The 22804-nt window shown below is 34.7% G+C and overlaps 1 long non-coding RNA gene across 1 annotated transcript; it reads right to left on the bottom strand.

Annotated features, from left to right (window-relative positions):
- Positions 1-32: 32 nt before the first annotated feature.
- Positions 33-10028, bottom strand: LOC136043346 (uncharacterized). The gene is made up of 3 exons (XR_010621588.1): positions 9929-10028; positions 3026-3099; positions 33-147 (listed from the first exon to the last, which is right to left on the bottom strand). It is a non-coding gene; the product is annotated as an uncharacterized LOC136043346 (long non-coding RNA).
- Positions 10029-22804: the final 12776 nt, after the last annotated feature.

Here is a 22804-nt window from a genome sequence, read left to right as displayed (position 1 = left end):
TTAAGAAACAACTGTCCAATTATTCTAAAATATAATTATTCAACAGTTTATTCTTACTTTTTATTCCAGCAGTTTCTTTCAAGCTCACAATCACCAAAATCTTCTTCTTCTTCTTCGGAATCATGCTCGTCATTGTCAATTATTTCTCTAAAAGGAAAATAGAAGCGTAAAAATACAATCAGCATTAATGTAAATTTGAAAATGACATAATTTGTAAATGATAAGACGATCAGTAAGACGCCTACTACTAATTCATCTGCTAGGCTGCTAGACTGCTGCAGCTACTAGAACTAAAAAAAATATCCTGATTTGCTGTAGCTATCTTCCTAGACTAGAACTTTTCCAGTTCCCTAAATTCCTTTAAATTCTTTGTCCCCATTACTTTTACCTACCAATTCTCTCCAAATTCTACCCTCTTAAAAAAACTCTCCCAAATAACTCCACTCCTGACATCCATGTATCAGGTGAAAAAAATCATCTTCCCAAACATCAGACCATAGTTATGATCGTAGTTATGACCTACTTTATTTCCTATACTACTACTACTACTACTAATAACTCACTGCAGCACCAAGCCGCCTGAGGCCAACACAGCTACGCACGCTCCTCCTCCAACCTAATCTATTTAAAGCCTCCCTCTTTACACCCTCCCAGGAAGTTCCCATTTCCTTTAAATCTTTATTTATGACATCCTCCCAACCCAGACAAGGACGACCTGCTTTCCGTGTAGCCCCAGACGGTTGGCCAAAAAGGACAATCTTCGGTAATCTGTCATCCTTCATCCGTAGAACGTGGCCTAGCCATCTCAACCTTTCTTTCATTATAGCCCCAGAAAGCGGGATTGAACCACACTTTTCGTACAACCTACTGTTTGAAATACGGTCAGTCAGAATGACCCTTGAATCACAAAAGCCGTAGAATAAATAGTTGAAAATCTAAAAATACTTTAGCGTAGAGAGCGAGGTATTAGGAGGATGTGAGCCCCTCATATGCGTAATAATTTCTGTTCCTTTTAAGTTTTAATGCTGCTCCTTACCTATAGTTGAAAAAACTTTGTCATATTTATTTTTTCATTGTTTTTTTTATGCTAGAAAATCCTGCGCTCCCTTCATGGAAATTTTCTTCCTCCATGAAAAGTTCCCCCAGCATATCCCTCTCTTCTCAACCCCTGTCCCCAACCAAATGAAAACGCCCCTGAAAACGTCTGTACACTTCCCAATAATCATTACTGTATGTAAGCACTGGTCAGTGTTTGTAATTTGTAGCCCCTCCCACGGGGACTGTGAGGGAGTAAGTCGTCCCAAAAGACATAGTTATAAGGATTTTCGACTACGCTGAATCAAATGGCTATCTCAGAATTTTGATCCGGTTACTTTGGGAAAATAATTAGCGTGGGACGGGAGCCTAGGTGCCCTCCGATTTTTTTTGGTGTCTTAAAAGGGCACTAGAACTTTTCATTTCCGTTAGAATGAGCCCTTTTGCAACACGTATCTGTGATCTGCCTTCTGACAAAAAATAAAAAATTCCACATTTTTGCAGATAGGAGCTTGAAACTTCTACAGTAGGGTTCTATAGCTTTTAGGGGTTGTTTTCCCCTATTTTCTAAAATAAAGCAAATTTTCTCAGGCTCGTAACTTTTGATGGGTAAGACTAAACTCGATGATGCTTATATATTTAAAATCAGCATTAAAATTTTCTTTTGAAAATTTTGGATAAATTTTCGCGCCACCCCAACACCTAGTTGGTGGGGCGCTTCGCGCCCCCCCAAGCCCCCCGCGCGCGTAAGTCGTTACGCGCCATATTAGTTACGCGCCATTGTAGTTGTGTCCCTGTGTCCCACCTGTGAATATAGATAGATTTATATATGTGTTTCAAACTACGTAAAAATTGCGAATATACAACATTCTTGGCTTTCCCATTGTCTGTCCATATACAAAGCCGTATGTACTAATAATGACGTCATATGCAAACGCTCTTTTTACAAACAAACAAACATGCATACACACAACTCGTTTTTATATAGATAGATAGATAGATAGATACAATACAAATTAACTACGTAAAACTTGTGAATATACAACAGTCTTTGCTGTCCCATTGTCTGTGCGTATAAATAGATTGTCAGGTTTACCGACCCTCAAAGATGCAACATACAATTGTACATTGGTAAAGCAATCTGTATTAAGATCTATACCGCATTTTTCTAGTGATTGCCCTTGAGCTTTGTTGATGGTGGTTGCAAATGCTAATCGAATAGGGAATTGCAATCTTTTAAATTGAAAAAGCAGATCCGTTGGAATCATGGGAATGCGAGGAATAAGAACAGCCTCACCCTCATAAGGCCCTGTCAAGATTGTGGCCTCTATTAGGTTTTCCATTGTTTTTTTTACGGCAATTCGCGTGCCATTGCAAAGCTTTGGTGGGTTGATATTTCTTAAAAGTATTATTGGTACGCCTATTTTTAGTTGTAGCACGTGTGGTGGAAACCCTGAAGGATCTATGGAATTTAAAAATTCAGATGGATAATTAACCGCTTCATTTGGTTCCAAAATACAAATTAACTGCGTAAAACTTGCGAATATACAACATTCTTCGCTGTCCAATTGTCGCTGCATATAAATAGATTGTCAGGTTTACCGACCCTCGAACATGCAACGTACAATTGTCCATGGGAAAAACAATCAGTATTAAGATCAATACCACATTTTTCTAATGATTGACCTTGAGCTTTGTTAATGGTGATTGCAAATGCTAATCGAATTGGGAATTGCAATCTTTTAAATTGAAAAGGCAGATCCGTTGGAATCATGGGAATGCCCGCCCCAGATGGTCAAATCGGGAAAACGACTGTTTCTAATTCAATTTGGTACGGTCCCTGATACGTCCTAGCTTACCTGGAAGTACCTAACATAGCAAAACTAGGACCGACAGACCGACAGAATTTGCGATTGCTATGTGTCACTTGGTTAATTCCAAGTGAAATAAAAACGGGCTTGACAGTCTATTTTAACCTATAAATGGTTACCTTCACTTTGATCTTCTTCAAATGATTTATTGCAAGCTTCTCCAACGTCGTCAGCTTCTTTTGGTTGTTGATTGCTAAAAACAGAAAAAAAAATCATAAGAAAAAATCTAAACAATAGTTAAAAAAATAAAAAATAATGATAATAACAATTATTTATTCCTGCACGCTCTTACAAATAGAAAAAAAGGGATATATATATATATATACATATATACATATATATATATATATACATATATATATATATATATATATATATATATCTATATATATATAAATAAGTTGTCTGTCTGTCTGTGGATCAGGTGACGTCAAGTTTCTGTGTCGGCTGACGTCATGAAATTAGTTGTCGTCATTTTTGCTTTGACGGTGACGTCATTCAAGATATTTAAGACATATGTTCACGTAGAAATCTATTAATGTTTAAGTTTACAATGACTGATGAACTTACCATGGCAAAAGCCGAAAAAGATGCTCAAAGAGTCTATGCCAAAAAACTTGCTGCTGATAGAGAAAGTCAGAAAAGAAAGCGTGCCGAGAAACCAAAAGAACAGCAAGGAAACAGGCTTGAGGCTAAAGAACGCAAAACCGCGCAGTTAGATGAAGATCCACCTGGACAGCGAGAGTCAAAACATATCAAAACTGAAAATGATAGCGATGATGATTGGGTTTGGGATTTTGACTTGGATAAGGTCATCAATGCCTACCAGATTTTAGTTAAAAAAACAAAGGTTCGGCGATATGTATTTCATAGTGAAGCTGAAAAATAAAGAAGAAAAAGAAAACTGAAAAAAGAAAAAATGTAAAAAACTAAAAAATACTAAAAAGAAAAAACACTCAAAGAGAAATTACAGACCGGGACACAAATGACGACCGGGACAGAGGGAATATAAATAACGACCGGGACACTCAAAGAGAAATTACAGACTGGGATACCGGGACACAAATGACGACCGGGACACAGGGAATATAAATGACGACCAGGACACAGGTAATGTCCGAAGATATACTCCATCGAAAACAGTTAGAGACGTCAGATATGACTTTTGATTTTACATCAGAAATTTATAAATACACTTTAGTTATTATAGAAGATTTGTGCGTACGTATGGCAAACAAACCTCTTCAGGATTTGGGAATGCCTTCACCTAACCGTATCACTGCTGTTTCGACATGTGTAGAATTGGATCGTGAACAAAGTTACAGTACGAGTGATCTATTGTCGTATGTACAAAATAACATTTCCAAGTTAACGTCGGAACAAAAAGACATTTATGATACGATAGACTCCATTTCAGGACGTATACAACTACCTGCTGATTTCTGTAATTAAGTGACGTCCAAAAATGAATTGATTGAAAAAGTATTTCCGAATATTCTAAAAAATTATAAAAATAATAAATGGCTAAGTGAAAGAGCGATTCTCGCACCCAAAAATATAGACGTCCACGAAATCAACAATATTGTTTTGACCAAGATTCGAGACCAGGCAGTCCTTTGCAAGTCAGTCGACACAGTTTTGGAACCAAATGAAGTGGTTATTTATCCATCTGAATTTTTAAATTCCATAGATCTTTCAGGGTTTCCACCACACGTGCTACAACTAAAAATAGGCGTACCAATAATACTTTTAAGAAATATCAACCCACCAAAGCTTTGCAATGGCACGCGACTTGCCGTAAAAAAAAAACAATGGAAAACCTAATAGAGGCCACAATCTTGACAGGGCCTTTTGAGGGTGAGGCTGTTCTTATTCCTCGCATTCCCATGATTCCAGCGGATCTGCCTTCAATTTAAAAGATTGCAATTCCCAATTCGATTAGCATTTGCAATCACCATTAACAAAGCTCAAGGTCAATCATTAGAAAAATGTAGTATAGATCTGAATACTGATTGTTTTTCCCATGGACAATTGTACGTTGCATGTTCGAGGGTCGGTAAACCTGACAATCTATTTATATGCAGCGACAATTGGACAGCGAAGAATGTTGTATATTCGCAAGTTTCACGCAGTTAATTTGTATTGTATCTATCTATCTATCTATCTATATAAAAACGAGTTGTGTGTATGCATGTTTGTTTGTTTGTAAAAAAAAAGCGTTTGCATATGACATCATTATTAGTGCATACAGCTTTGTATATGCACAGACAATGGGAAAGCCAAGAATGTTGTATATTCGCAATTTTTACGTAGTTTAACTCCTGCAGACGAAATGAATGCTTGCCTGAAAAATTCCAATTTATGGGCACACGTAAAAATATTAAAACTAACTACAAATATGCGTGTCCGATTGCAAAACGATGACTCTGGTCAAACATTTTCAGATCAATTGCTGGCAATTGGAAACGGAAAGCTCCCAGTAGTGGGAAAGCCAAAAATGTTGTATATTCGCAATTTTTACGTAGTTTGAAACACGTATATAAATCTATCTATATTCACAGGTGGGACACAGGGACACAACTACAATGGCGCGTAACTAATATGGCGCGTAACGACTTACGCGCGCGGGGGGGCTTGGGGGGGGGGGCAAGAAGCGCCCCACCAACTAGGTGTTGGGGTGGCACGAAGCGCCACCCCAACAGCTAGTATATATATATATATATATATATATATATATAAGTTGTTTCTTTGTGTGTCTATTGACTGACTTCATGTTTGAGTGTCGACTGACGTCATGTTTGTTGACAGACGTTATTATAAGGATTGAGCTGTATGTCGTCATGAAGTTGTTTGTCGACTGACAAAATTACAGACCGGGACACCAGGACACAAATGACGACTGGGACACAGGAAATATAAATGACGACCGGGACGCTCAAAGAGAAATTACAGACTGGGACACCGGGACACAGGGAATATAAATGACGACCAGGACACAGGGACACAACCACAAAGGGGACGCCGGGGGCACAGGGGGGATATATAAATGACGACCGGGACACAGGGAATGTTCGATTAGCAATCACCATCAACAAAGCTCAAGGGCAATCATGACGTCATTATAAGATGACACTACAGACCAGAAAACCAGGACACAAATGACGACCAGGACTCAGGGAATATAAATGACGATTAGAATAATGAGGTATAGATTTGAATATGGATATGTTGCATGTTCAAGAGTCGGTAAACCTGACAATCTATTTATATGAACAGACAATGGGACAGCAAAGAATGTTGTATATTTGCAAGTTTTACATAGTTAAAAACATAGTTAGTAATAGTAGTTAATATATATATATATATATATATATATATATATATATATATATATATATATATATACTAGCTGTATATAAATATATTCATATATTTATATGTATATATATGTATATAGATAAACCCTTCTACAAGAAGAAAGAAAAGGGGGAAAGACCCTCAAGAGCCAATGCAAGCACACAGGGAGTCAAATTAATGTTTCAGTTGCAAGGTCTTCTTTTTATAAAAACAGGCAGCTAGTACGTCAACCAGCCTAACCGTAGCAAGGATCAATCCCTTGGCCGCCATATTGTCAAGCAGATCACCGATCCACTTTGCTACCTGCTATAACTTAAAACGAACACTAGAAATTTTAATTTCCATTCAAAAGCACACTTTTCTATTCCTCTAGGAGCATTATTTGGATACGACCTACCCTGGAAAAATACAACAATACAAACAAACAAAGAAACACGGATCCATGATCTCTCTTCAGAGAACAAAAAATGCAAAATACCAGATTTATGAATACAGAAGCTTGACACTTCTACAGCAGGGTTCTTTGATACACTGAATCTTATGATGTGATTTTCATCAAGGTTTCCTGATTTTTAGGGGGTATTTTCACCTTTTTTCGAAAATCAGGCAAATTTTCTAAGTCTCGTAACTTCTAATGGGTAAGACTAAACTTCTAAGAAAACATAAACTTCATCATTAAAGTACGCAAAGCATGTGAAGATGCACAAAATTGTGGTGGGCCACTGCCTTTTCTGAGTACTTATTTTGCAAGATAGCACAACATCAACTGGATCATGCATGTTCAAAAACTATAAGATGTGATTTACATTCTCATAGCGGGCGGAAGAGCAAGAAAAGGTAAAAAAAAAACGATAAAAATATGGTGTTGGACTTTAAAGTGCCTACCAGCGGTGCCCATCTCTGTTTCATGGCCCATCGGCCAGGGAATGCTATTGAAGCTGGGAACCAGCTATCCTGTACTTTCGCACACCCTTCCTGATTACCCCCCCCCCAGATTCCTAAAGGTACACATTTAGTACAACCGCTAATTACTTCAAAGAGGGTAAAATGTTAGGCAGAAAATGGGTTAATAATTGGGCAGTTACTTGATCGGATAATTACATGCTGTGAAGTCCCAAAAAAGGCTTCATACATGTATCTAGATTCTTAATATACGTCCTACTTTTGCCAGAAATCCCAAGAAACCATGGGGAAATTAAACATTTCATAAAATTTCTGGGGGGGGGGCGGACCCGAAGGCCCCCCCCTGTGCAAGTGCCAGAAATGTACCATATAATTTTTTTGTGAAGACTGGAAAAAAATATTGGTACTTGTGCTTTCTAGAAAAAATTTCCTGGAAAAAGTGGGGGGATTGGCAAGAATTCCTTTACGATTTTTGTTTTTTATTTGTCACTATTTTTGCCAACTAAATGTTACGTGTAAAGATGTTCTTGGGGAAATTTTTTGCGGGGTTAGAATTGTTTAGAGGGTTTTCCTGTGGGAGAAATTCGCAATGGGGGAATTTTCCTCAGGAAAAATTCTCCAAGGGGGAATATTTCTCGGGTGCAACTATCCATTGGGAGTGGCGGAATTTCTGTGAAAAATTATCGCCGGGAAGGGGAATTTCCAACTGAATTTGAAAAACAATCAGAAATTAAGTCTTTCAAGTTAAGTTATGCTAAGGAGAATTTTTCATGCGGAATTGCCCTCGAGAAATTTTCCTGGGGGATTTTCAGCAAGGATGGAATTCTTCACAGGAAGAACTTTACTTTCAGGCATTTTCTGTGGGTTTATTTTTTAAGGTTTACTTTTTAGTATTACTTAAAAAACGATCAGAAACTAAGTAAAAACAACCTTTCCACCTGAAAGTAAGGAATAACATTTTAACTGAAAACAAACAGAAATTATTCTGTATTTGCGGGGGGTTGCCCCCTCCTCAATGCCTCATTCTTTATGCTAAAGTTTGACTTTTTATCCCAATTTTATAATTAGGCCAAACTTATGAAGGGGTAAAATCAGGTTTTACTTTGCACAGAAAAGTTGGGTAATGCGTGGGGGAGGGAGTGTGCCAAAATCAGTTTCAAGCAGCAAAAACTGCATTTTGACAGAAGAATAAACCCAGACACTCGTTTACGGTTTATTGAAGTGCGTATCCCCTATATTTTTTTTGTAATAGGGTTGCAATACGGGTATTAATTTGGATCCCTCTGGCAATGTGTATTATTGGTTAGAGTAGAAGTTTTCCGTTTTCATGTCCTTCAGTATCTATAAGATTTGAAAATCTGTTAATATATTTTAAAATAGAATACTACAGATTTTTCATTGAATTAGTTCTAGGTATCTGGATTATTTACTACCAAGATACTTAACTCAATTTGATTAGATTCTACTTGCTTCACTATTTTTCTCATCTTTCTGTGTGTTGAATGCCAAAGGATAGCTTTTTGATCAGTGATGAATTGAAAAAGGAACATTTTTTTTCAACTGGAAGTAAGGAACAATACTAAATTTGGGGTAAAATTCTAGTTAATTGACTTCCTGCTATCTCAGCAAGGGTTTAGGTTAGGAAAATGAAATTTTCAGGGATGAATCTACAGACTAAAGCATGTCCTGGGAAGACATTTTGAAGCAACTACCTCTACTCCTTCATCCTCTACAGGGCCCTGACCTTTGATGACCTTTAAGAATATGTGTGTTATAAAAGTGAGACGACATTGCAAAATAGATCTTCTGCTTAATTGAAGTACAACAAAATTGTTTTCAGCTAAAGAACTTTGCTTGATTCCATTTTATAAGGTTTTAAAGATATGCAAATACATTTCCCAAATTTTGAAGAAAAAAAAACATATTGTTATGGCTCAGAATTCTACTGAAATAACAGCAATTAGCCTAAAATGGAATTGAGCAAGTCATGAAGCTGAAAATGATTTTGTTGTACTTCAATTCAGCAGAATATCTATTTTGCAAGGTTTCAATTTTACAACACACATATTTTTAAAGGTCATCAAAGGTCAGGGCACTTTAGAGGGAGGAGTGGAGGTAGTTGCTTCAAAATACCTTCCCAGGACATACTTTAGGCTGTAGATTCATCCCTGAAAGTTTCAATTTTCTTAACCTAAACCCTTTCTGAGATAGCAAGAAGTCAATTAACTAGAATTTTACCTTCCTAACCTAACCCCTTTCCAAGATAGCAAGAAGTCACTAAACAAGAATTTTACCTTAATGCTTATTACACCTTACAAATGAATATATAATAAAACAATCAGTTTGAAAGTTTGATGCTGATGATTTGACCCATTGAGGGACCAAAAAACTGAAGAGAAAATTTATTATCTTCAAGGATATATAAAGCACTTAAAACAAAATGTAAACCTAAACAGACATATTTGTAAATAACAAAAAAAAGCATGAAGTGGTAACCTATAGGCTACTCATTATTTTAAGGTAAGAAATATAGACTATCCCACATTTATCAAAAACCTTCTGTTTTACTTGACCGAGAACAATGAATTTGGATTCAGTACGCAGGGTATATATTTGCAAATTAATGGGATGGAGTCTGACCTCTGTTAATATAGCCTAGGCTAAACATACACACCAAAGACCTGCAGCTTTTGTTAGCCTAATTTTCCATTAGAACAAGTCGACTATACATCTATAGAAGGTACAAAGAGCTTTATACTTACCAATTTTATTTATTTTACTAGTTCTCAGCCAGCCAAAGGGCTGGCTAAAAGGCAGCCCAAGTGCTAAGACAAAATGTCGGAGAGCTTGATGATGGTGATAGAGTGAATATCCGACCAGAGTTGCAACGTTTTCTGTCTATGAATATGCTACCTGAGTATCGTAAATCTCACACTTAAGCCATATCTTAATTGATGTATCGGCTTGCCTTTAGTTGGTAGATACTAAATAAGGCGTGGTTATTTTCTTTGAAGCCATCCAACCCCCTTTGTAAATAACGAGTGAGATTTTTTATTCACAGTGAACTAAATTTCAGCACCCATACTAAGAAATCTGTGGCTAGTTAAGTATAACCTTTCCAATCGATCTCCAAAAGCCATAAGCCTTCCGTGTGATGGACTTGTTGGTTTTAAGCTCGAAGCTATAATTTCTATATCCTCCCTATATTAAAAAAGCAAACAATAGTTTCAAAAGACGTGCCACCAAACTTATATCCAGGAGGTGGAAGCTTTTTTACTCTTGAAGACTAGCTAACCTAATTCTCCAAACACTTGTATAAAGAATAAATAGATATGATGCCTTGCAGCCAATAATAACCTATGAGCTCAGCTATGCGAGAAACGGACAATCAAGATAAACTAATAGTTTCCACGATGCTGAATTTTGTTCAAAGGAGTTTTAACACGGGAATTAATAAAGATGACATTATCCGTTATGGTTTGGCCTCTTTTAATAGCACTGAAATTTTCAAAGTGAAGCATAATCTTTGAAGTAAGAATTTAGCCAATGACTGGGTCTTTAAGAGGTTTAATACTAATGCAAAACTGAATAGGTTAGAAAAGTTATAATAGTGAACAAAAATGGAGGATAACTGTAAGAAATACATGATGGCAACAAATTTATTTTCCATACAAGAATAGAAAGAGGAAACATGGAAGGGATTTACATTTAGATTATCTCAGAATAGAACAATCATCACAGGATACAAGAAAAAAGAAGTAGACAAGAAGTAGAGTAATTTTTTTTTGAATAATATACCTATCTACAAAAAAAAATCCTCTTTCAATGATCATTTTCGGCAATATTTAAGAGTACTTTGCAGGACACTCCTAATTTTTCATTAAAATCCTGTAGAGTTCTTTTCTGTAGAGTCTACCCGATCCTATTACCAACACAAAAGCACTGTATACACAAATACGATGCTATTTCAAAAAGAAAAAATCAATCAAATTAAAATTATGCTTTCTTTTCAGCATAAAGAAGACACAATTTTAAAAATTCCGAGCATAAATGCACTCCTGTAAATAATCAAACTGAAAGAATCTATTTGCCAATTAACTGCACTATAATTATATTTGAAATATTAGACTATTTTATTAATTATATATTTATTATCTGTTAATCCAGCAGTATAGATTACCGAGCGCAAAGATACTTCACTTCTTTTTCTAAGATAAAAAACAATGACGAATTCTAGGATTAAGATTATGAGCAAGATTGTCGTTCCAATTTATTCAATCTTTTTATCTGGGTCTCTTCTATAAAACCTATCTCTAAGAACATGAAGTAGTAAGTATATGATAAGCTATAAGAAAACGATATAATAAAGTTCTACTTAAACAAGTTTTTCAATTATTATTAAAATAAAGAAAAAATAAAATGTCCTGGATTCTTTATTTTTACCGTTTGTTGAATCCAAAAGCGGTTTCTTGGCTTAAGAAGGCCATACAATGAACAAAAGGAGCATGCAGGCCATACAAGGAGCAAAAGGAACATACAGGCCATACAAGGTTCAAAAGGAGCATATAGGTCATAAAGGAGTAAAAGAGTTTGGATGAGCAGTAAATTCTCTTATTGAGGGGAGAGCAAAAAAGATAATTTATTCCAAAATGTAAAGAGTTCTGTTTCTTTTAAAATTTGAGAAGGGGAGAGAAAGGAGCAAAAGCAAGAATTTCACGGATAATTTAATGAATTTAAGATTGAAAACCCTTGATTTTTATTTGAATTTTACAATTACTTGATGCCTGTTATGTTGCAACGACTTTTTATGTAAAAATACACGCCATTACACAAAAAGACGGCAACAGCAAACAGTCTTCCACAGAGTTCATTATGAATTACTTCTCAGCTCTAAAATTCAACATAGAAAAGGAAAAGGACGTCAATCGATTGGACATAAAAGACAAGGAAAGAAGTGATAAAAAAGAAAAAAAAGAACAGCTCTAAAACTTAAAACCGACCCTATATATAGAGGACAAAATTAAAATCTGCGTTTGTTTTAGCCATCCTTCGTTTTTAGTTCTACTAAGATGTTCTCACTAGAGGATCATTGGTTGATACTAAACAAGAATGGAGGACAATAAAATCGTCAAAAAGATTTTATTGTCTTTTGCTAGGCAAGAACAAAGCATTGGGCAGCAAACAGAACTTTACTGAGTTAAGTAACTGGTAGATGAAACCGAGAAGCCCTAGAAAAGTACAGTATAATCTGTATTTAAGACAGGAAAATGCTAAGGAATTCCGTTCAGGTTCAAAAGCTCAGAAAAGATACAAAATGTTAAAAAGGGAGCTATAGAACAAGCAAATAGCTAGAAGAACTCATCATATAGGGAACGGAAACTGCATAGTTTAAAAGTGGGTAAGAATTTTGCATAGTCAAGACATTTAACACAAACAAAACTTAACATATGAGAAAATAAATATTAATCAGCACATTTTCAAAATAGAACAAAAAAGCACCATTAAGTAAAAGCATGAGTTTATTTGAACTGCTAAAAAAAAAATAATGTTGTTAGTCATGCGTTTGGACGATAAAAGACTAGAAAAGAATTTTAGCAAAGCAGGATCAAAAATTATCTCGATTCCACCGAGTTCGTTATGAATTACTTCTCAGCTCTAAAATTCAACCTAGAAAAAAAGCTAATTTTTGCCATCCTTCGTTTTTAGTACTGCAAAGATGTCCTCTCTTTTATGCTCATGATGTGTTTCATTTCGTTGTTCTAAAAATATAGTTTTAACAGAAAAAAGCCTTAGACAAATAGATTAGTAACTATAGATACAATTTCAATCAACCACATAGAATGTCAACGACGACAAAAATGGAAAGGATGCCTACTTGAACCTTTAGAAAATTTGCCTGATTTCGAACAAGGTGGGAAACAACCCTAAAGCATCAAGTGATCCTTATAAGAATCCCACCATCAGACCCAGGGTATCAGAGAACCCTCTTGTAAAGGTTTCAAACTCTTATATACAAAAACGTGATTTTTTTTCCCCCGAAGAAAGATCACGGAAGGATGTTTATTAGTTCATGTTAAATATGTTTACTACTCATACTGCAACTGTTGCTATATTGCGAGCAGAGGGTATTAAGCTGAAGCTTTCAAGGAACATTTAGACGGACGCTGAAATAAAACAACATGAATAATGTCAAAAGGGTGACAAAAAGGGTGTCTAAAAAACGGCTCAGATTATTAAGTTAGACTTTCCAGGTTAAGTTGTGGCAGATTTTGAACTAAAAAAAAATGCTGTATGTATACTTTTAAAATCGTTCAATATTTCAAACAACTTCTTATATTTGAAAAGTAAAAGAGAAAACATTACAAGAGAAGAAAGGAAGATGGTGTAGTAAAGCCGACTAATTAAGTCAGAATTTGATTTTAGTAAAAATACTAAGACACAAAATAGAAAATGCAACATTTTGAAATACCATTTTTTATTGTGATAAAAGCGCACATCCTTATAAGTATAGGCTTGTAAAGGAAATTGAGGAATAACCACTTCATTGCTTATGTACGTATGTAATCTGAAATGAAATGGTTGACCTATGGTATAAAAGACACATTTTATGGGATCAAGCAATTTTTTCTATTTAAATTACCTGACTGACCTCTGTTGCGTTTAATTAGGAATACCTTGGAATTTTGTCAGTGTTTTGATGTTTTATGTTTTGTAACTTGAAAATTTTATTTGTTTTACACTGTGGGACGTTTAGTCCCAGTGCCGTATATATAGCCATTTTCCTTATGCCGTTTGTGTTGAGTTAAATAAAGTAATTGTATTATACCAAACTTCTCTCTGAAATATTATTTAAGCTTATCGTCAATTCTCAGTAGGGACTCTTCAGATAATAGGTCAGGCCGTCCCTATGGAAACACTAGCCAAATTTTTATCACCTTAGGATCTTACTCACAACCCCTCCAAGGGCAAGGTTAACAACCGTTACAGTAACACAGAGAAATCTACCACAACTGGTGGCTTGCGGAAGATCTGGGTCGAAAAGACTAAATAAAGTTGTAGATAAAAACGTAAATGACTCTACCAGAAGACAAATTGACTTCAGAAACAACGCTAGTTGACATTGCAAAAATTATACCAGAATACGCGAGAATTTGAGATGTGGATAAATTCATCGAAAAATTGAGAATTTTTGACGATTTAACAGAAATAATTGACGATTAAGTGATAATGTGTAGCAGTTAGCGCTAAAATATTTTAAATCAATTAAAGAAAAGAAGCAAAAGACATTGAAACAGTAATTGAATCCTTTAAAAATTAAATTTAAAAAAAACAAGTTTTTTTAACGGAAAGTAAGGAGTGACGTTAAGACTTAAAACGAACAGAAATTACTTCGTATATGATAGGGCTGCTTCCTCATCAACACCCCGCTCTTTGCGCTAAAGTTTGACTCTTTCTCTTAACTCTACTTTTTAAAACAGTAAAAAACTTTAGCGTAAAGAGTGGGGCGTTGATGAGGAAGCATCTCCTTTTCATCTCCTTTCCCCTTGTTGGAATAAGGAATAACCCTTATTTCTTAAATAGGCAACAGAAATAAGGAATAGAAGAAATAGAAATAGGAAAAATAAGAAGTCGAAGAAGAAATAAGAACATCCAGTTCTGGAAGATGAAAAATACTGTACCTTATTACATAATAATATTTTCTTATACCATATTACATGAATAAAACCTCAAAATTGACGTCTAAGAGACTTTTTCTGTGACCAAAACGCTATCTAGTTAAAAAAAAAATCAACATCATACAAGTTTCATCAAAATACTTATTTTTAAAAAGTAGTCTTTTCGTTTGGCCTTAACCTTGATCAAGGATGATGGTGGTATTTCTAAAAAAATAGACCCATCTGTGCCACGTTTGTTCTTTAACTAACATAGTCCTTGCCAAATTTACTTCTTCAACCGCCCCTTTTCATGAAAAAATATAACTCAGGGCTCCCCTGTGGATTATTTATTTTCAAATTTTAATAGCAAATAAACAGAAAAGAGTAAAAAATAATAAATCTAACCTTTCCGTAAATCATACTAAAGAAAGGAAGAAATTAGAAAAACTTATGCTATTACTAAAACAATTTTTATTATAAAGTATAACAAAGTGACAAAATTATCTACAATGAGATTTGTTTTTCGACAAAATCTTTAAACTAGCTGTCGAGCTTAGAATAGAAAAGTAATGCAAAACAGTTCAAATATGCAAAATCATCTCATTGAGGAAGATGAAACTTGTTTGCTGCTAATTTAGTTAGCCTTGGGGCAATAGTAGTCTTATGACACCTACCCTATTCTGAAAAATCATTTTTTTCTGTTTGAAAAACAGACAATAAAATATAATTACAAAAACAAACAAGGAGCGTTTTCTGACCTCATCAGGAATTATTAGACCATTATAAACATGAAAAAAAAAATCAGAAATTTGTAATTTCATACGCTTAATAAGATTTATTATTTAAATCTGTATTGTTTAGGATAAAACTAATTTATTCATTTGGTTGCATATTATTTTTTGGGTTAGACAAGGTGTGAAAAATAGCAACAGACAAAAGTGCTATAATAAAGATATGATGGAAATTGTAAGCCGAATTTAGGTTGATTAACAGGGGAGTCTGAAGTTATCATTATCTCACCATTATTTACTTTTAAAAAACCAAGACATTTCTTAAAATAAACTAATAGTTTTAAAGGGAAATGAAAAAAAGCTTAAACAATGAATAAAACGCATCATAATTATGATTTAAAAACTAGGCTTTTTTTTTAATCTAAACTTTAATTTACGATTTTTTATGGGGTAGCCAAACTATTTGTTTAAAATGAAGTGCATTTTATGGTAAAAATCAAATGAAACAAACAAATTTTTTCAACTGAAAGTAAGGAGCAACATCAAAAATTTAAACGAACAGAAACTAATAGGTATATGAGGGGGGTTGTCCCCTCCTCGACACCTTGCTCTTTACGATAAAGTTTTTTAGTTCTTTGAACAATTCGTCTTGCTGCTCTAAGACCCCAGTATTTCAGGAGTCATTCTTAAAGAATTGCGAAAAAATTCAAACTTAAGGATATGGAGAGGTTTTGAGGTGGCAACCTCCTTCATATAGAGAAGAATTTCGATTTGTTTAATTTTTAATGTTACTTCTTACTGTCAGTTGAAATAAACTTGTCGTTTTACTATATTTTTGATCATTTTTTAAAATATTTTCAGAAAATATGACCCCATCTCCACGGAGGAACCCCTTTACCATGGCAGTATCCTCTAGATAATTCAATCCCAGTGAAAGTTTACTCCGGATAGTTACTTTTAACCACTCCTCGCGTAAAATTGAGACGGAAAGAGAAAGCAAGACATATAAAAAGAATTTTGTATAAGAATTCTGGCAAATTCTCTTGACAAGTTCACTCCCTGGAAACTTACCTTCCTATGGCATATTCCCCTGTGGAAAAACCCTCAGCAGACAATTCGTCCCCTCTCCACCTGAAAATGTATGCATGTATCTTAATAACAAATACTATGCGTAAACAATAGGTAAATATTATGACTTAAATACCTTCCCATTGGGCTGTACGGAGGAGAAGTTCATGTTATACCCAAAGAATCAGCTATTAGGTCTTTCAACAACGATGAACAAAATGACTATCATAAAATTTTTATAGGACGATTTTGGGAAAAAAGTAGCGGGGAGATGGGCTAGTCGCCCTTCATTTCATTTGCTCACTTGAAAAGCGTACTATAACATTTAACTTTCGCTCGAATGAGCCCTCTTCCAATATTCTAGGACCACTGGATGAATACGATTACCCCTGGGGAAAACAAACAAACTAAACACGCATCCGTGATTTTCTTCTGCCAGAAATACAAAGTTCCACATTTTTGAAAACAGTAGCTTGAAACCTATGCATTAAGGGTGTCTGATATGCTGAATCAGAGAGTGTGACTGTGTTGCGAGAGCAACACTTTGGTTCTGTCCCGGTTTTCTTTTTTAGTCGAATGCCGCCGATCTCAGCTTATTCCTGGAAACTGGTAAGAGTCTAACCTGTGCGGTTTTTACGGAAAGTGCAGACCTCAGGCCGGATTTATGAATATGACATTAAATTTTGGGAAGCTCTGCAGAACTCCTGCCTGGGGCTAAAAAGGATGGTTTTTGCTTCTCCACAAGCCAGAGCTTATGGTGTGCGAAGTAAAGTGGAGTTATATAGTCTATGTCAGAGAGGAGTATCTGAAGTTGTGCAGCCAAGCTTTCGATTCATCAAAGTATGTTTCTGCTTTCAAGTGAAAAGCTCCGTTCTAGCAGGCAAGCAGGCAGGCACCACTTTCAAATTGAAGATGGACTAAAATCTATAAGTGTTAAATATATGCGGTAGTTACCCGGCCCCACAGCCAATATATCTTCTTTGAGTGATAAATAGAAAAATTTATAGAAGCGAAAATGTGGCATTTTCCCACGGGTCCGAAAGTACTGCCATCGATTGTTTCTACCCATTTCTGGTCGTGATTTCAGCTGAGTTTATCATTCGGTTTTTTGGACTTGGGATTGGCGTAGAGAAATGTTATCAGATGTGCCTAATAAACTTTAAAAGTTCTCTCTTTGCTAAAGAAATTGGAGTTTATCCTTATCTCCTTTCTAAGTTGAGAAAAGTTGAAAGTTAAGTCTAAGTTGACGTTAGAAAGTTGCCCTAGGGCAAACAAAATCAACTTTTGAACTAAGACAGATAAAACATTTTTTTCGACGGCAATCGATAGCTCTTGATGAGCTGATCAAAGCATATGGCATTCATTTTTGGTACAAAAATTCCTTCATGAGGTACACCAGTTTGAAAGTTTCAAGGGGTTGACAACTTCAGTAGTAAGGTACACAATGAAACGAAATCTAGGCCTTGACAAATTGTCAGACATATAGAGTACTCGTCACGAACAGGCGGCTGTTAGGTAACAATAACATGCGGTAAAGAGGGGTTGCAACTTTTACTAGTTGGTGTATCTATTATTTACTTCCAGTGTATTGGATGGTAAAACCAATTTGGTTTCAGTGGTAAGACATGTAGGGGACTTGTAGGTAATAACCTGCTGTTAGGCTACAGTCAAATTCAGCAATGAGGGGTTTGCAACTATACTAGTTGGTGTACCCATTTATTTGTTTCCGGTGAACTTGATGCCTATCATGGGAGAAGGACTTGTAAGTACGAATCTGTTCACTTTGGGCTAGAAATTTGTGCAAATTGGTGCACATTGTATTCGATCTCTATAATTCTGACAGAATTAAGTGTTTACGCAACGGGTACAAGCGATAACGTAAAATAATGAGGTAAATTCGTAATAATTAGTGTCACCTATGGTATTTTAATCCTGAAAAGTTACGGATAACTTTATAATACCAACTAGATTATATAAGATATTCTTCCAAGTTTTCATCAGCCACGATGTCTACGATTGAAAAAGATAAAGTTCAACTGGCTGCAAAGTCAATTTAGTCCCTTCTTTCGATACTATTGTTGTTGTTTTTTCAACGCTGAGGAAGAGCCTTTGATTATGTGATTATTGATCGATAGCGAAGAAACAAAACCAAAGTGGAGCTCTCGCAACACTTAAGTCGGCGAAGCCGGACAAAGGTTGCTGCAACACTTCACGTTGTCCGGGCAACGTAGGTCTAGTTTTTATTAAGATCAATCGATTTTTAGGGACTGTTTCATTCTTTTTTCGACAATCAAGAATATATTCTCAGGCTCGTAACCTTTGATGGATAAGACTAAACTTAATGAGATTTTTTATATTTGAAGTCAGCATAAAAATTTGTTTCTTTTGATATATATTTTTGTATCAAAATCCGCTTTTATATAACCGTTATTTCGAGTTTTGGTTACTATTCTGCCGATTCTATGATTTTTAAATGTGTATTTTATGGTGGAAATAACGGTTTTTAGCAGTTCTTAGCCATTATGAGATGGCTAGAACCCTAATTTAAGGGCTTAGAAACCTATTTTTAGGTACGTTTTGTTTAGAATGTATTATATGGTAGAAATAAAACATTTAGCATTCATTAGTCATTACGAGACACCCTGACCCTCTAAATTAACCGCCAATAAATATATTTGTAAGTAAGATTTATTAAGAATGAATTGTATTTTATGTTAAAAATGAAGTTTTTTTAGCAGTACTAAGCCATTATGAAATAGCCAAACAACTAAATTAATGGCAAATAAACTTATTTGTAAATACTATTTGTTTAAGATGAAGTGTAATTTATGGTAGAAATAACGATTTTTAACTGTTTTTAGCTATTATGAGATAGCCAGGTCCCATAATTAAGGGCTTATAAACCTACTTGTATATTTGATTCATTCAGAAGAAAGTATATTTTATGAAACAAATAAAAAAACTTAGATGTCCTTGGCAATTACTAAATAGAAAGACCCCTAAATTACGGGTCTATAAACTTATTTGAAAGTACAATTGCATAATTAAAGTGTTTTTTCTGGTAGAAATAACAATTTTTTAGCAGTCCTTAGCTAATACGAGATAGCCAGGCCCATTAGTTAAAGGCCTATAAACTTATTTGTAAGTATGATTTATTTACAGTAAAGTGTATTTAAGGTAAAAAATAAAGATTTTTAGCCGTCCTTAGCCATTAAGAAATAGCCAGGTCCCTACATTAAGGGCCAGCAAACTTATTTTTAAGTACAATTTGTTTAAAATGAAGTGTGTTTTATGGTAAAAATTAAATAAATACAATTTTTATCTTCACAAAAACTGAAAGTAATTAACAGCATTAAAACTTAAAACTAACAGAAATTATTACGTAAATGAAGAGGGTTGCCCCCTCCTCAAAACCTCGGTCTTTACGCTAGAGTTTTTCAGTACTTTAAAAAAAGCCATTGTCTTCTATTTAATGTTTTTATGTTTCAGGAATCATTCTGAAAGAATTGGGACACAATTCAAATTTTAGCGTACAGATGGAGGTCCTGAGGAGAGGGCAACCCCCAACATATTAGAAATTATTACTGCTTGTTTTAAGTTTTAATTTTGCTCCTTACTTTCAAAACAAAAAAAAACTTATTTTTTTTATTGAGTTTTGGTTATTTTTGAATAATTCCAGGAAATCTGATCCCATTTCCACGGACGGAGCCCCCCTTACCATAGAAATATCTTCTATATAATTCAATCCCGGTTAAAATCTGCCCACAACAATTACTTTTAACCACTCCACGCTTAGGATTGAGACGGGAAAAAGAAAGCAATACATATAAAAATAATTTTTTTATGAGAATTCTGGCAAATTTCTACAGTCTATAATTTCCCTTGACAAGTTCACTCCCTGGAAACTTCAACCCCATAGAAAATTTCCCCGTGGAAAAACCCCCAGCAGAAAATTCCCCCTCCTCCCTGAAAATTTATACATGCATCTCAATAGCAACTACTATTGGTAAACAATAGATACATTTTATAACTTAAACACCTTTACCCAGGGGCTGTGGAGGGGGCAGGTCATGTTATACTCAAGGGCATAGTTTTTAGGCCTTTCAACTAGGATGAAGAAAATGACTATCTAAAAGAAATTATCGCAGCATTTTGGAAAACAATATTTGGCAAGGAGGTTGCCTAGCTGCCCTCCAATTTTATTGGTCAATTAAAAAGGGTAGTAAAACTTTTCGGTTTTCTTGAAAAAGATTTTCTTGTCATACATTTGCGGTGGCCATCTTATTACCCCGTATTATATTCAGCTGCCTGTCTGATTTGAAAGTCGTGACCAATAGTAGTAGTTGCGATAACAATCTTAAACAATTGATTTTAAGCGTTGATTGGGGTAGTTTTTTATGCTGGCTTCTTTTTCATAGTCAAACATGGAGAATTATTTAAAATATGTTACCTCAACAACACCACCTGATACTGAAAAAGTGCCAAATCATGGACAGTGCAATAGATTCTATAGATAGCTATAAAAATCTTAAGAGGATTGATTTTTCTGTACTGCTTGCTGGAGCTGCAGTAATAAAGAAGTCTTCAAATTAAAAACTTGGGTAGGAAAACCAACTCGATTCTACATTTTGAGTAATAGGTGGGGATGAGTAAAAGAAAGTAGAGATAGGAAGGAGGTCCGAGTAGAATCATTCTATAAAAACTTTGATCTCGTGACTGACAAACGAAGCAACAACATGATTTAAGTTAAAGTTGAGGAAATTAGCTCAGTATATGAAGTTATCCTTCTTAGGCCACTTTTTTAAGAAACCTGAGTAAAAGCTTGCAGACAGACGCAAATCGTGAATCAGATTGTTCTTGTTATAATTTGTAGGCATATACACGTTGATTACTACATGAGCTTCAACCTTTGCTGAATCAACCTTTTAATCAGGGTTCCTTAAGTAATTACAAATAAAAAAAAAGTTTTTTTAACAGCAAGTAAGGAGCGACATTAAAACTTAAAATGAACAGAAATTATTCCGTATATTAAAAGGGTGGTTCCCTCCTCAACACCCCGCTCTTTACGCTAAAGTTTGACTCTTTGTTACAACTCTACTTTTTAAAACAATAATAAATACATAAAAGATGAAACTTATATATTTTAAATCAGCAAAATCAGTATATTTAAAATTTTTCAATTTATTTTCTTGACTCAGGATGCAATTTCTTGGTTGAGTAGACTTCACGAAGAGCAGAAGAGCAGGGATGAGCAGTAAATTCGTTTAACAAAGGATGAGCAAAAAATAAAATTAGTTCAAAAATGTTAAGGGCTCTATTTCTTTTAAAATATGAAAAAGAAGAAGAAAAAAGGCATAAACAAGAATTTTACAGAGAATGAAATGAATTTAAGGTTGAAAGCCCTTGGTTTTTATTTTAACTTTAACATTACAAGAAGCCTGGTCTGTTGCAACGCCTTTCTCTGTGAAAATTAAGGCTATCACACAAAAAGACGGCAACAGTGTACAGGCTTAAACAGTTTTACTGCAAAATTTACTGCTCAGCTACTGCTTAGCCTAGAAAAGAAAAAGGACATTAATCGATTAGAGATAAAAGACATGTAAAGAAGTGATAAAATAAATAAATAAACAAAGAACAGATCATTACTTTAAAGGAGCAATTTGAATGGGTCATCGGGTTAAGATCATAATTCTGACCCGGGTACAAGGAAGACTACAACCGCCACTAGTGATTTTTAGGCATTCTTTTCAATTAACCTATTATTATGCTAAAAAACTGTCTTTGTATCAAGTATCAAGATTCAAAACCTATTGCATTCGTTGTTTTTCTTTGACAGAATTTGGAGTGTTGTCAAACAAGGGAATCAATTTTTTTCCTATGCAAGTTTTTGGCATGCTATTTTTCTGAAGTCCTGTGGTTTTAACCCTTCAACGTAATTCGACATTTCCATTATCCTTACACATCTAAGCTTCAGCTCTACCTATCCACAAAATTTCGTTAAAAAATTGGTTTTTTGAAGATTGAAAAATAAGTTGAAAATATGCCAGATAAATAAATTTTATTTATTGCAAAATAAAATTTTGCGAAAAATTTTAATATTGCGAGATAAAACTTGCAAAAACTTATTTTTGCAAGTTTCCCATTATCACCTCAAACCCCTAAAAAAATTTAGTGGTTCTTATTT

This window comes from Artemia franciscana, unplaced genomic scaffold (assembly GCF_032884065.1).
Source record: "Artemia franciscana unplaced genomic scaffold, ASM3288406v1 Scaffold_4753, whole genome shotgun sequence".
Lineage (NCBI taxonomy): Eukaryota > Metazoa > Arthropoda > Branchiopoda > Anostraca > Artemiidae > Artemia > Artemia franciscana.
Note: the sequence above shows the minus strand (reverse complement) of the source record. Positions and strands in the feature narration are given on the sequence as shown.